Raw genomic sequence first — 12,181 nt, 5'->3', positions numbered from 1 at the left:
GAAGTCCAGTTGATATTTTGTGCAAATTGTGTTACACCATTATAGTATGGGTTTGATTCACTTAGCTATTATGTTTTCAACCAATTGCATTATAGCCTCTTTATACTGGAGCCAATGACGTTATCTATGATTGAAATTCAGGTTGTATTTTCATATGAGCAGGACCTCAGTGTACATCTTGGCTTGTCTGAAACTTTCTGTGATTATAATGATATTTTTGACCCATAGAGACCTGCCTCTGCTCTTCTGAGATTTAAGATAGCCAGTCACATCACCACACTGCATTCTTCTCTAATATAGACTGTTAATATTCATGTTATAGATTTAAATTTCTTAAGAGCTCCATGCATATTTTCTTATCCAATTGTGTTAACCACATGTTGTTTTAAATTTTAAAAGTGGATCCTAGTAAATTTTTATCTTGCCTTCCAATCACTGTGGTAAAATATGTAGATTATAATTTTATTTTTAATATAATTTTAAGGTCAACTTTCAATAGACTAGGTTTGTACAAGATCATCAATCTGTTTTTAATTCTTCAAGGCCCTTTAGTAAATGATCATGCTTTCATTTGGGGTTTTGTGATTATTCTGCAGAATAATCACAGAATTTTCAAAATGTAAATGTAATCTTTGGTGAATTTAATACTTCATCAGTCATTGCATAACATATCACATGCTAAGTTATAATGTAGATTTAGTAAGAATTATGTAACTCAATGACAAATGTCAGTCACTCAGCACACAAAACTAGGTCTAACTACATGTATCCCTTCCTTATTTACATTCTGATGACATATGTAACATTTCCAATTGTTTTAAGGTTAGACGACCACCCCCAATTCTCTTTAAATCTGGACATTTCCACATAATTTACTAGAAAGTTTCTTCCAGTTCACTGCTTTTCCTTGAATTGGTATGTATTCTTTATCTAAAGTCATGAATAGGTTTCCATGTGCAAATTTATTATTTCACATTTTTCCAGAATTCATCACCAGTTCCTAAATACACATATAATATATTAATACAATATACAAAATACATACAATATATTAAGTGAAATATTTTTCATTTGCACATCATTAAATAAAAGTAAATTTCTATAAAATTGTTTGATCTTTACTACTGTGAGATTTATCCTAGTTCTGGCTCTTTTCACAAATGCAGTTGTTAGCTGTAAATGAACAGATTTCCTGCTGATCAAGAGTGAAACCATGCCTAGTTATGAAAAACAAACCAACTACCAAGAGGTAGTGAAGCCTTGGATCTCATAGGAGAAACTGTTACTGCCATTTGACTAAAGCAGCATAGCCCCTAAAGATTCTCAATACATACACTTAAAGTCTGTTCCTCACATCTCTTTAAGGGCATGTCATTGAAAAGATGCATACAATTATACAAATTCACAACCAATCAAAATGAAGAATTGTGGATCCCAGTTCTAAATACTATTGCCACTCCTGAGGTTCACGTTTCACTGAGGGGGATGGAATAGAAAGAATGTAAGAGTCTGACGACTAGGGAGTTTGCTGTGAGATTATGTCTCTTAGGAATGTCATACCTTGCCCATAAAGATAGTTAAAGTCTGATAAACATGACTTCCTAAATATGAGCTTAACTAGGACCACAACTGTTGGCAACCTGATGTGAATGGGAAAAATCTTACAGGATCTCAACCATAAAGAACAGTGAATAAAGTAATGTTGACAGAGTGTGGTGATATTGTGTTCCCCAAAATATTGTGCACCCTAATAAACTTATCTGGGATCAGAGAACAGAACAGCCACTAGATAGACATAGATGTCAGAAAATGGTGGCACAAATGCCTTTATTCCTATCACTTGGGAGGCAGAGATCCATAAGGGTCTCTGTGAGTTTAAAGCCACACTGGAAACAGCCAGACATGGTGACTCCCACCTTTAATCACAGGAAGTGATGCTAGAAAGGCATATAAGGCATAAAAACCAGGAACTAGAGATGGTTAAGCTTTTAGGCTTTTAGCAGTAGTTCAACTGAGGTCCATTCAGATGAGGACTCAGAGACTTCCATTCTGAGGAATCAGGATCAGCTGAGGAATTGGCAAGGTGAGGTGGTTGTCACTTGTTCTGCTTCTCTGATCTTCCAGCATTCACCCCAATACCTGGCTCCAGGTTTATTTTCATTGATAAGACTTTTAAGATTCATGCTACATCTGGTGCCCAACGTTTGTGGTATGAATTCGAGAAAAAGCTACTTGACAGTGGCCTTGGGGGCCCCAGCTCAGACTTGAGCTACACATTGCTGGTTGTATTGGCACACTGGTTGGATTTACTGAAGGAGGGAGAGGAAGGAGGATCCTGAGTTGGTGGCCAGCCTAAGAGGCTTGCTAAGGAGAAGCTTTAGCCAGGGCCAAGCCACAACGGTGGTGGGACCATGTAGGCAGAGGCTGCTGCTCTGAGTTGCTGGCTCCTTCTTATCATGTTGATTACTGTGGTGATGCTGCTACCTGGGATGAAGGATTTACTACTGCTTGTTCAGAGAAGAATTGCCAGGGCCATCATGTTATAAGAAATCATCAGCAAAGGTCAATTTGGAAAAGTTTGGTAAGACAAATGGTGGGGAGCAATTGTTGTGAAGGTATTCTCTTCTAGGAAAGATCGTTCATGGTTGTAGCTTGTTCTGCTTCTCTGATCTTTCAGCATTCACCCCTATGACAGGCACTGGTTTTTTTTTTATTAGTAAGACCTTCTAACCATTTGTGCTACAGACAGAGGAAGAAAAAAATCTACCACGGGACAAAGCAAACTAAATAATTTGTATGACAAAATGATGATCATACAAAATTTAAGATTATATATATATGTGTGTGTGTGTGTGTACATATATATGGATCATATATATATTATTTCTATTAAATGCATAGGTTATTTGTGCATGTGAGTTATATATTATGTAGTTATTATATATATCTACATGTATACATGTAATAACAATTATAAAAAACAATTCATGAGTTTGAAAGTGAGAAAGAATGCATATACAGGAGCTTTCAGTGGAGAAAAGAGAATGGAAAATGATGTGATTTCACCATAATCTCAAAAATAAAAATGCTTTTCTATTCATTGGCATTTAAAATTGATATAAGTCATCTATGTTTTTAAATTTGTTCTTAGTTTTTTTTACTAAGTAATTAGATATGTTCTGAAATTTACATCAATCATATCTTTAAAGAGTTGTCCTCAAATAAAATTTAGGAAATAAATTAATTCATACTTGAAAGACAATGAATGCAGGGAGATATTTCTTTTTATTCTCAGGTTTGATCTAATAGTAAATATTGAGACAAAATTTCCTCACAGTATAGACATTTTACGTTTTAGAAACATGGTGTACCAAGAGTCATTCCCCTGCAGTGAATGGGTCCTGCAAAGGATGTAAGGAGTTGGCACCAGATGGAAGTGAGCCAGGCCATGGTGGTTGGGAGAATCTTGCAGCCTGACTGACTAGCATCTAGAGTGTTTCTTTATTTACACAGAATTTAGTTAACACGGATACATTCATGATGTTCAAAACATAGATCATATCCTTTTTGGTTTGGGACATGTGTTTCACTTCCTTTTGCTCATCTTTTAGTCATTATTAATAAACTATGACAGAACAGAGTTATCATTTCCAATCATTTCCCTCAAGTTTTGACATCATTACTAAACAGAGTTATCGTTCTTACTCATAAAACCCATAATCCATATTTTGAGAATCTAGAGGCATATGACAGCCTGTGCTCAGGCTGGTTGTTTTGGCTGCTTCAAGGACACTAGACCCAAACAAAATCAGTCAACCACCCTGAGCATTTTGCTATGTCTCAAGCAATGTATTATTAACTGTTAATGGTCAGATTGCCCAGGAAAAATCTTCAGGCTAAAACTGATGCAGTTATTATTTAAATTCTGGAATAATACAATCATTGTTCACATTTATATCTTTATATATGTCTAATGCTGGTGTTCTGTTGTTCCTTGGTCATATGTCATTATAGTGGCTTTACATGAGTTAACTTCTAAAAGAGGGAGGTCTTAACACCTCATAATTTTATCATCTTTCCACTCCATACTTTACTTATCAATATGTCTCTATGTATGCCACATAATTTTCAGAGTGTACAGTGGGAAGAGCCTTGTAATCTCAACTGCAGACAATTCCTCTAGCCCATTGCTTCTTGTTGACCTTTTAAATTTTACGTTGTTTTGAATATCTTGTTCCAGTGTAAGTACAGGGACAGATGTTTAAAGAATGTTTCATAACCTCATGAAGAGAACTCTGGCTTCTTTATGTGTCACAACCTCCAAGGTGTAAGGAAGACCTTCAAATAGATAAGAATATTGCCCTAAAAGTGGGGGTTGGGGGATAGTATGTTCAGGACTTTCCTGGAGAAGCTTAGCAGCAGCATTCCTGGGAAAAGGCATAAATGATTCATAAGGAATTTTCCATAAATCCAACATACCTCAAGTATGTAACAGGTGGAGATGAAAACCAAAGGTGACATGGCAGCCATCATGTGGTTCAGCTCTGCTGGATCTTTGTCAAGCAGCTGTGCTGGCTTTATGACTTCTGCCATTCTTTTAGATTTGGCTGTGCCAAAGGTGAGAATAATAATTTATTAATTTTACTTTGGGACTGGTCAACCTAACATTCTTCTAACACCCTAGTGCTTTTCAACAAGGAGCATCTACAAAGGAAGTACTTTCCTTCAAGCCAAAATAACTTAAAATAACAAAATCCATGTTCTCAAAAAGAAAGTACCATAAACAATTTTAAAATTGTTTTGTTGCTAAATGTCATTCCCAAAGGAAGCCATAAGCTACATCTACCCCTTCTAAGGTACTATTAGGAACCACAGGTTCAGTTCCTCTAAAATCCATGCTGTGGACCTACTGCATCTACTGGGCTTCTTTACAGAATAGAGATGAGGAGTTCTTAACACTGGTGTGTGGACCTGACTGCACCTGAAATGTCTATTTCAGGAGGGATTAGGGCTCTTAGACACATAGATGAACCTCCTGTCTAATTTTCTTCAATACTCTTTCTTTTCCTCTGTCCCTTCCTCCCTCCTCTCTCTCTATCCATCAATCACTAGCTCTCTATCTCTGTGTCTCTGTCTCTCTCTCTGTGTATGTTTCCTTTGCTAGGACACATGCATACTTGACAGTTTATAATGGTAAACATGCTCAGCTTCAAAGATTTTTGCAAGGGAACTTTAATAAATACAATTCCCAAAGAGGCAGTTTGTTGGCATGATATTTCTCTTGTTTGAGCTAGATTTGAGACTAATTAGAGATGTGTTTGTTACTGCCAAGATAATTCTGTCACTCTAGCACTCATTGGGTTACTATGCCATGTAGGGCATCAATAAGACTCTCAACCCTACACAAATAACTACAGACAAATGAGTAAAGCTAGGATCATGGGCGGTATCACCCTTCAGGTATACAAAGTGTTTGCTCAGTGCCAAATGCTTAGTCCTGTAAATATGCATACATGTATGGTTACATATCCTCAGTATGCTATTTATGTGAATCTGAATATATATGTACATGTGATAACAATTCTTCAAAAAGGATAGTTTGAATTAGAAGATCAGGGCATGATATAAAGAAAATATTAAAGAAAGGGAAGAAGAAACATTTTTTCATCCTTTCTTTCCTTGTTTCTTTCTTTCTTCTTTCTTCTATATCCTGGTTTCAGTCTCTCCTTCCTCCTACCTTGCAGATCCTCCCTCCACCCCCTCTCTTTGCCCAAACCCAAATCCACTCTGCCTCCTTTTCTGATCAGGAAAGGGCAGATCTCCTATGGATGTCAACAGAACATGTCCTATAATGTTACAATAAATATAAGCACTTGTTCGTGTACTAAGGCTGGGTAAGGCAACCCAATATGAGGAGTAAGGTCCTAAAATTCAGGAAAAGAGCCCTTTGTGTAGACATATTCTAATTAATGCATTGCCTCAAAAATAACAACAAAAGGAAGGCAGTTCTTTGAATCAGAGTTTAGTTACCCAGACAATTGTATATATGGAATGCTGTATTATCTATTACTGTTAAGCTGAAAATTACACAAGGAGAATGTCTCCACAAGCAATAGCTTAGTAGATTACCATTCCTAGTTATGTTCTGAAGGAAGTAGCACAAGGGAGCAGGGTAGAAAGCTCTTCACTAGTTTCACAGTATTTTGTTGGTCCTTTGTTTGCATCTTTATTTGTCTTAGGAATCAGGGTAATTGTAGCCTCATAGAAGGAGATTGGTAATGTTCCTTCTGTTTCTATTGTGTGGAACAATTTAAAGAGTATTGGTAATAAACGCCTTTTTGAAGATCTCTTAGGATTCAGTGCTGAAACAAGCTGTTCCTGGGCTTTTTTTGCTTGGGAGAATTTTAATGACTGATTCTATTTCCTTAGGTGTTATTGGACTCTTTAAATAGTTTATCTGGTCTTAATTTAACTTTGGTATGTGGTACCTATACAGAAAATTATCCATTTCTTTTAGATTTTCCAATTTTGTGTAGTAGATATTTTTGAAGTATGAACTGATGATTTTCTGGATTTCCTCAGTGTTAGTTGTTATATTTCCCTTTTCATTTCTGATTTTGCTAATTTGGATGCTTTCTCTCTCTTTCTTTTGGTTAGTTTGGATAAGGGCTTGTCGATCTTGTTTATTTTCTCAAAGAATCAACTGTTTGTTTCATTAATTTTTTTGTATTGTTTTCTTTGTTTGTATTTTATTGATTTCACTCTCAATTTGATTATTTCCTGGCATCTATTCCTCCTGGGATACTTTGCTTCTTCTTGTTCTAGAGCTTTCATGTGTGCTTTTAAGTCACTAGTGTGTGATTTCTCCAACTTTTTTATGTGGGCATTCAGTCCTGTGAATTTCCCTCTTAGCACTGCTTTCATAGTGTCCCATAAGCTTAGGTATGTGGTGTATTCATTTTCATTGATCTCTAGGAAGTCTTTAATTTCATTCTTTATTTCTTCCTTAACCCATTGGTGATTCTGTTGAGCACTATTCATTTTCCATGAGATGGTAGGATTTCTGTAGTTTTGTTGTTGTTGTAATCTAACTTTAAACTATGGTGGTCTGATAGAACACAGGAGCTTATTCCAATTGTTTTGTATCTGTTGAGATTTGCTTTGTGGCCAAGTACATGGTCGATTTTAGAGAAGGTTCCATGGACTGCTGAGAAGAAGGTATAATCTTTGTCGTTAGGTTGGAATGTTCTGTAGTTATCGATTAAGTCTATTTGAGTCATAACAACAGTTAAGTCCTTTATTTCTCTGTTAAATTTCGATTTGAAAGATCTGTCCAAAGGTGAAAGTGGGGTGTTGAAGTCTCCCATTATTAATGCGTGGGGTTTTATATGTGATTTAAGCTTTAGTAATGTTTCTTTTACATATGTGGGAGCCCTTGTGTTTGGGGCATAAATGTTCAGAATTGAAACTTCATCTTGGTGAATCTTTCCTGTTATGTATGTAATGACCTTCTTGATGTCTTTTGATTTATTTTAGTTTGAAGTCTATTTTGCTGGATATTAGGATGGCTACACTGGCTTGCTTCTTAAGACCATTTGATTGCAAAGTCTTTTCCCAGCCTTTTATTCTTAGGTAGTGTCTATTTTCAAATTTGAGGTATGTTTCTTGCATGCTTCAGAATGATGGGTCCTGCTTTTGTATCCATTCTGTTAGCCTGTGTCTTTTTATAGGTGAATTAAGTCCATTGATAATAAGAGATATTAATGAACAGTGATGGTTCATTCCTGTTTATTTTTTTTTTTGTGGTAGTGTGTCTGTACTTCTCTTTTTTTGGGGGGTTTACTGCTGTGGTGTTATCTATTGCCTGTGTTTTTGTGGGTGTATCTGACTTGCTTAGGTTGAAATTTTCCTTCTAGTGCTTTCTGTAGGACTGGGTTTGTGGATAAGTATTGTTTAAATGTGGCTTTGTGTTGGAATGTCTTGTTCTTTCTGTGTATGATGATTGAAAGTTTTGTTGGGTATATTAGTCTAGGCTGGCATCTATGGTCTCTTAGTGTCTGCATTACATTTGCCCAAGTCTTTCTGGCTTTCAAAGTCTCCATTGAGAAATCTGGTGTTATTCTGGTGGGTTTGCCTTTATAAGTCACTTGGCCTTTTTCGTTTGCTGCTCTTAATATTCTTTCTTTGTTCTCTACATTTAGTTGTTTAATTATTATGTGGTGAGGGGACATTTTTGGGGTTCTCATCTGTTTGGTGTTCTCTAGGCTTCTTGTATCTTCATAGGCATTTCCTTCTTTAAGTTGGGAAAGTTTTCTTCTATGATCTTGTTGAATATATTTTCTGTACCTTTGAGTTGGTATTATTCTCCTTCCTTTATCCCTATTATTCATAGGTTTGGTCTTTTCATGGTGTCCCAAATTTCTTGGACATTTTGTGTTATAATTTTTTTTTCTGGCATTGGTATTTTCTTTGACTGATGGATCCATTTCCTCTACTGTATCCTCTACACCAGAGATCCTCTCTTCCATCTCTTGTATTCTGGTGGTTATGCTTGCATCTGTGTTTCTTGTTCATTTACTCAGTTTTTCTATTTCCAGCATACCCTCTGTTTCTGTCTTCTTCATTGTTTCTATTTCCCTTTTCAGGTCTTGGACTATTTCCCTCACCTGTCTCGTTGCTTTTTCATGGATTTCTTTAAGGGGTTTATTGTTTTCTTCTGCTTGATTTCCTCCACTTTTTTGTTTGTCTTTTCCTCCATTTCATTTTTTATTTCTCCTTTAATAACCTCTAGCATCTTCATGATGTTGTGGTTTTTTGTTTTGTTTTGTTTTTTTTTTTTTTTGAGACATGGTTTCTCTGTGTAGCTTTATGCCTTTTCTGGAACTCACTTAGTAGACCAGGCTAGCCTTCAACTCACAGAGAACTGCCTGACTCTGCCTCCCAAGTGCTGGGACCAAAGGCAGGTGCCACCACTGCCCAGCAATGTTGTTCTTAAGGTTGCTTTCTTCTGCTTCTTCCATTTTGTGATGTTCAGGTCTTGCTGTTGGAGGAGGGCTACATTCTGGTGATGCTGTATTTGCTGTATTGCTCTGTATATTGTCGTACATATTTCTGCCTTGACATCTGCCCATCTTCTCATGGATTCATTCTTGGTTTTATCAGTGCTCTTGGTCCAATCAGATCTGACAGATTCGGCATTTCAGGAAGCCTCTCTTGGTCCAATGGGAGATGGTAAATTTTGCTTCTCAGAAAGCCACTCTTGGTCTAATCAGGGCTGGCAGATTCCCTGTCTCTTGTGTTTACTCTTGGACCAATGATGCCTCTTTGTCCAATGAGAGCTCTCTCTTTCTCTGGGCAGGGTGGAAGCTCTCTGGGCTGGATGGGAACTTCCTGGGCCTGATGAGAGCTCTCTGGGCCAGATGGGAGCTCTCTGAGTCAGATGGGACCTCCCTGGGCCAGATAGGAGCTCTCTGGGCCAGATGGGAGCTCTGGGCCAGATGGGAGCTGGGTCTGGTCACCAAGTCTCAGGAAGTAGTGGGGGTCTTGGGTGATGGGTGTTGGGTGTTGGGGTCAGGGCATGTAGATTACAGGGTCTGCCAGGATTGTCTTGGAGAAGGGGACCCTTCCCATAAGTGTTCACCTGATGGCTACAAACTGGGGCCAAATAGGGTAGGTCTTCCCTGGGAAGGGCTGGTGCCCAGGGATGGGACCTAGGGGCAGGCCTCCCTGGGTATGACCCCAGACACTCAGCTCTGGTTCAGTTGGCAGCTGGGAGGCTGATCTCCAAGTCTTAGGAAGTGGCAGGGGTCTCAAGTGGATGGGTGTTGGGAAAGGGTGTGTAGATTGTAAGGTCTCTAGGAGGTCTTGGAGAAGGGGAACCTTCCCTTGGTGGCCCTGCCTGATGGCCAGAAACTGGGCCCAAGTTGGGCAGGTCTTTGCTGGGAATAGCTGGTGCCCAGGGATGAAGCCTAGGGGCAGGCCTTCCTGGATATGGCCCCAGACACTCACCTCTGGTCTGGATGGAAGCTCTGGGGTGGATGGGAGCTGGGGTCTAGTCTCCAATTCTCCGGAAGTGTGTGTGTGGGGTCTAGGGCAGATGGGTTTGGGGGTAGGGTGTATAGATTGTCGGGTCCACTTGGGTTCTCTGATCCTGATGGGAGCTGGGGGCTGCTCTCCAAGTCTCAGGAAGTGTCGGGTTTCTCATGTGGATGGGTGTTGGGGCAGGGCATATAGATTGCAGGATCTGCATGGAGAGGGAACCTTCCATTGGTGGCCCTGCCTGATGTCCAGAAACTGGGGCCAAGTTGGGTGGGTCTTCCCCAGGAATGGCTGGTGCCCAGGGATGGGACCTAGGGGCAGGCCTCCCTTGGTATGATCCCAGATAATCACTGATCGTCCGGATGGGAGCCTTGGCTAGGAATGATCATATCACAAACTAGATTTGGACTTCTGGGCAACTCTTCTATCTTCTACAATTACTTACTGCTTTACTTCACAAGGTACAAGCTGAATTCTACAGACTGGATTCTGAACTACTTTATTGTAGCCAATTTCTTAACTCTGCTGTGTAAAGGAGTGCCCCAGACCACACAGCTTCTGTGTTGAAAGTTTCCATAACTGATTTTGCTCTTTTTCTACCTTCATAAATTGGACAGGGGTTCATGTATTTGCTGCTGTAGCTTAATGAGTTTCTTCCAAGTCATCAATGTCAGGGACAGGGATTTCAGGTGGGCAGAGTCTAAAGACAAAACATTCAAGCACATTGGCTTCTTCCTAGACTTGTGTTGCATTTTGAGCATCTCTGTGAGATCTTAAAATATCCTCTACATGACCAGAAAATTGGGAGACAGGAACATGACAAGTATACAAGACTTTGGTTACTGACCTATTTTTCTTGACAAAACTTCCCATGCTGTGTTCCTGCCTCTCCCTGATGCTGCATGTGTCGGCCTCAAAGTCTGGGAAAGCATATCAACTATTCTCACATTGTGTAGGCATAAGCAGAGAATGCAACACATGCCCAGGATCAAAACTTCCCCAAGATCTTCCACTGAGTCAAGGGCTATCAAAACCATTCTTCTTCAGGTTAGTACATTTATTTTCTTTTATATAATAACCTACCTCTTTCAACTGATCCTGGTCTTCTTGTATAATCCTAACTGGTTCCTAGTAAACACATCCATAGTCATTTCATGGAGTTTCTCAGCTGTGAGTCCCTTTTGACTCATGACTCTCTATTCCCTAATGTCCAGTCACTGTATTTCCTGGATGAGAAATTTATAATACCCTGCTATGATTAAAAACATTAACTGAAAGCCTCTTCATCTTTCTTAATTAATCCTCCTAACTTTAGAATGCACATTGAGGACAGTTATCACATAACAACTTTGGTGTGCATGCCTCAACTTTTGTGTTGTAATGTGTGTATGTGCTTTAATATACTTGTGTTTATGCAAGGGCATAAAAACTCTCTCTCAGGTTGTGTTTACCCTATTTCATGCAATGTATTTGTCAGGTTGTTGGTTATATATGCTATGGGAGCCCATTTTTCAGGTTTTCTAGTGGCTTTAGCTAGCAGGTATGCATAGATAAGATTATTAGACCACTGGTCTGAGTGCAGGTGTCTGAGATGGTCTGCACTTGGTTGTGCTGGGGGGGCATGTCTTTTGCTCCACCTCTTGGCATTTCTATAAATACCCTGGGGCAGAGACAGTCAGCGCCCAAAGGAATAGGTTCCAGGCCCTCTTGAGGCTATCCTGTATTTTCTATCTTTTTATCTCCACACTCTAAATTCTATCTAATACTTCATGCTGCTCCCACTAAAGAGCACTCTGGGGAAGTGTGGGGTGGTGGGTACCACCACTGCATAAAATGGCATCATGAATATGGACTGAAGACAAAGAAAAAATAATAATAGTAATATTTAGATTTATTACAGGGTGTTTGGTGAAAGTGAGAGTGAGTTCCTATTAGTTGAAGCAATCTGTCCAGTGTGAAGTGAAGGCAAGAAATGAAAAAGATCTAGAATGCATAAAGTATTGTTTAGCAACAGAACTCATTAAATCACAGAATTGAGAGCGTTATTAAAAAATCAGACTTTTGTTTCAAATGGTCGAGAACTTTCAGAATGATAACCTTTGAATTTTAGAAATGATTTGCATCTTTAGAAAAGATTCTGTCT

The 12,181-nt window shown here is 38.8% G+C and overlaps 1 pseudogene; it reads left to right on the top strand.

Moving 5' to 3' along the window:
- The first annotated feature begins 9,221 nt into the window (after positions 1-9,221).
- On the top strand, positions 9,222-11,283 carry LOC118570348 (annotated as a pseudogene).
- The last annotated feature ends 898 nt before the right edge of the window (positions 11,284-12,181 follow it).

Source organism: Onychomys torridus, chromosome 19, assembly GCF_903995425.1.
Source record: "Onychomys torridus chromosome 19, mOncTor1.1, whole genome shotgun sequence".
NCBI classification, from domain to species: Eukaryota; Metazoa; Chordata; class Mammalia; order Rodentia; family Cricetidae; genus Onychomys; species Onychomys torridus.
The sequence above is the reverse complement of the archived record's forward strand: the minus strand, read 5'-3'. Positions and strand labels throughout refer to the sequence as shown.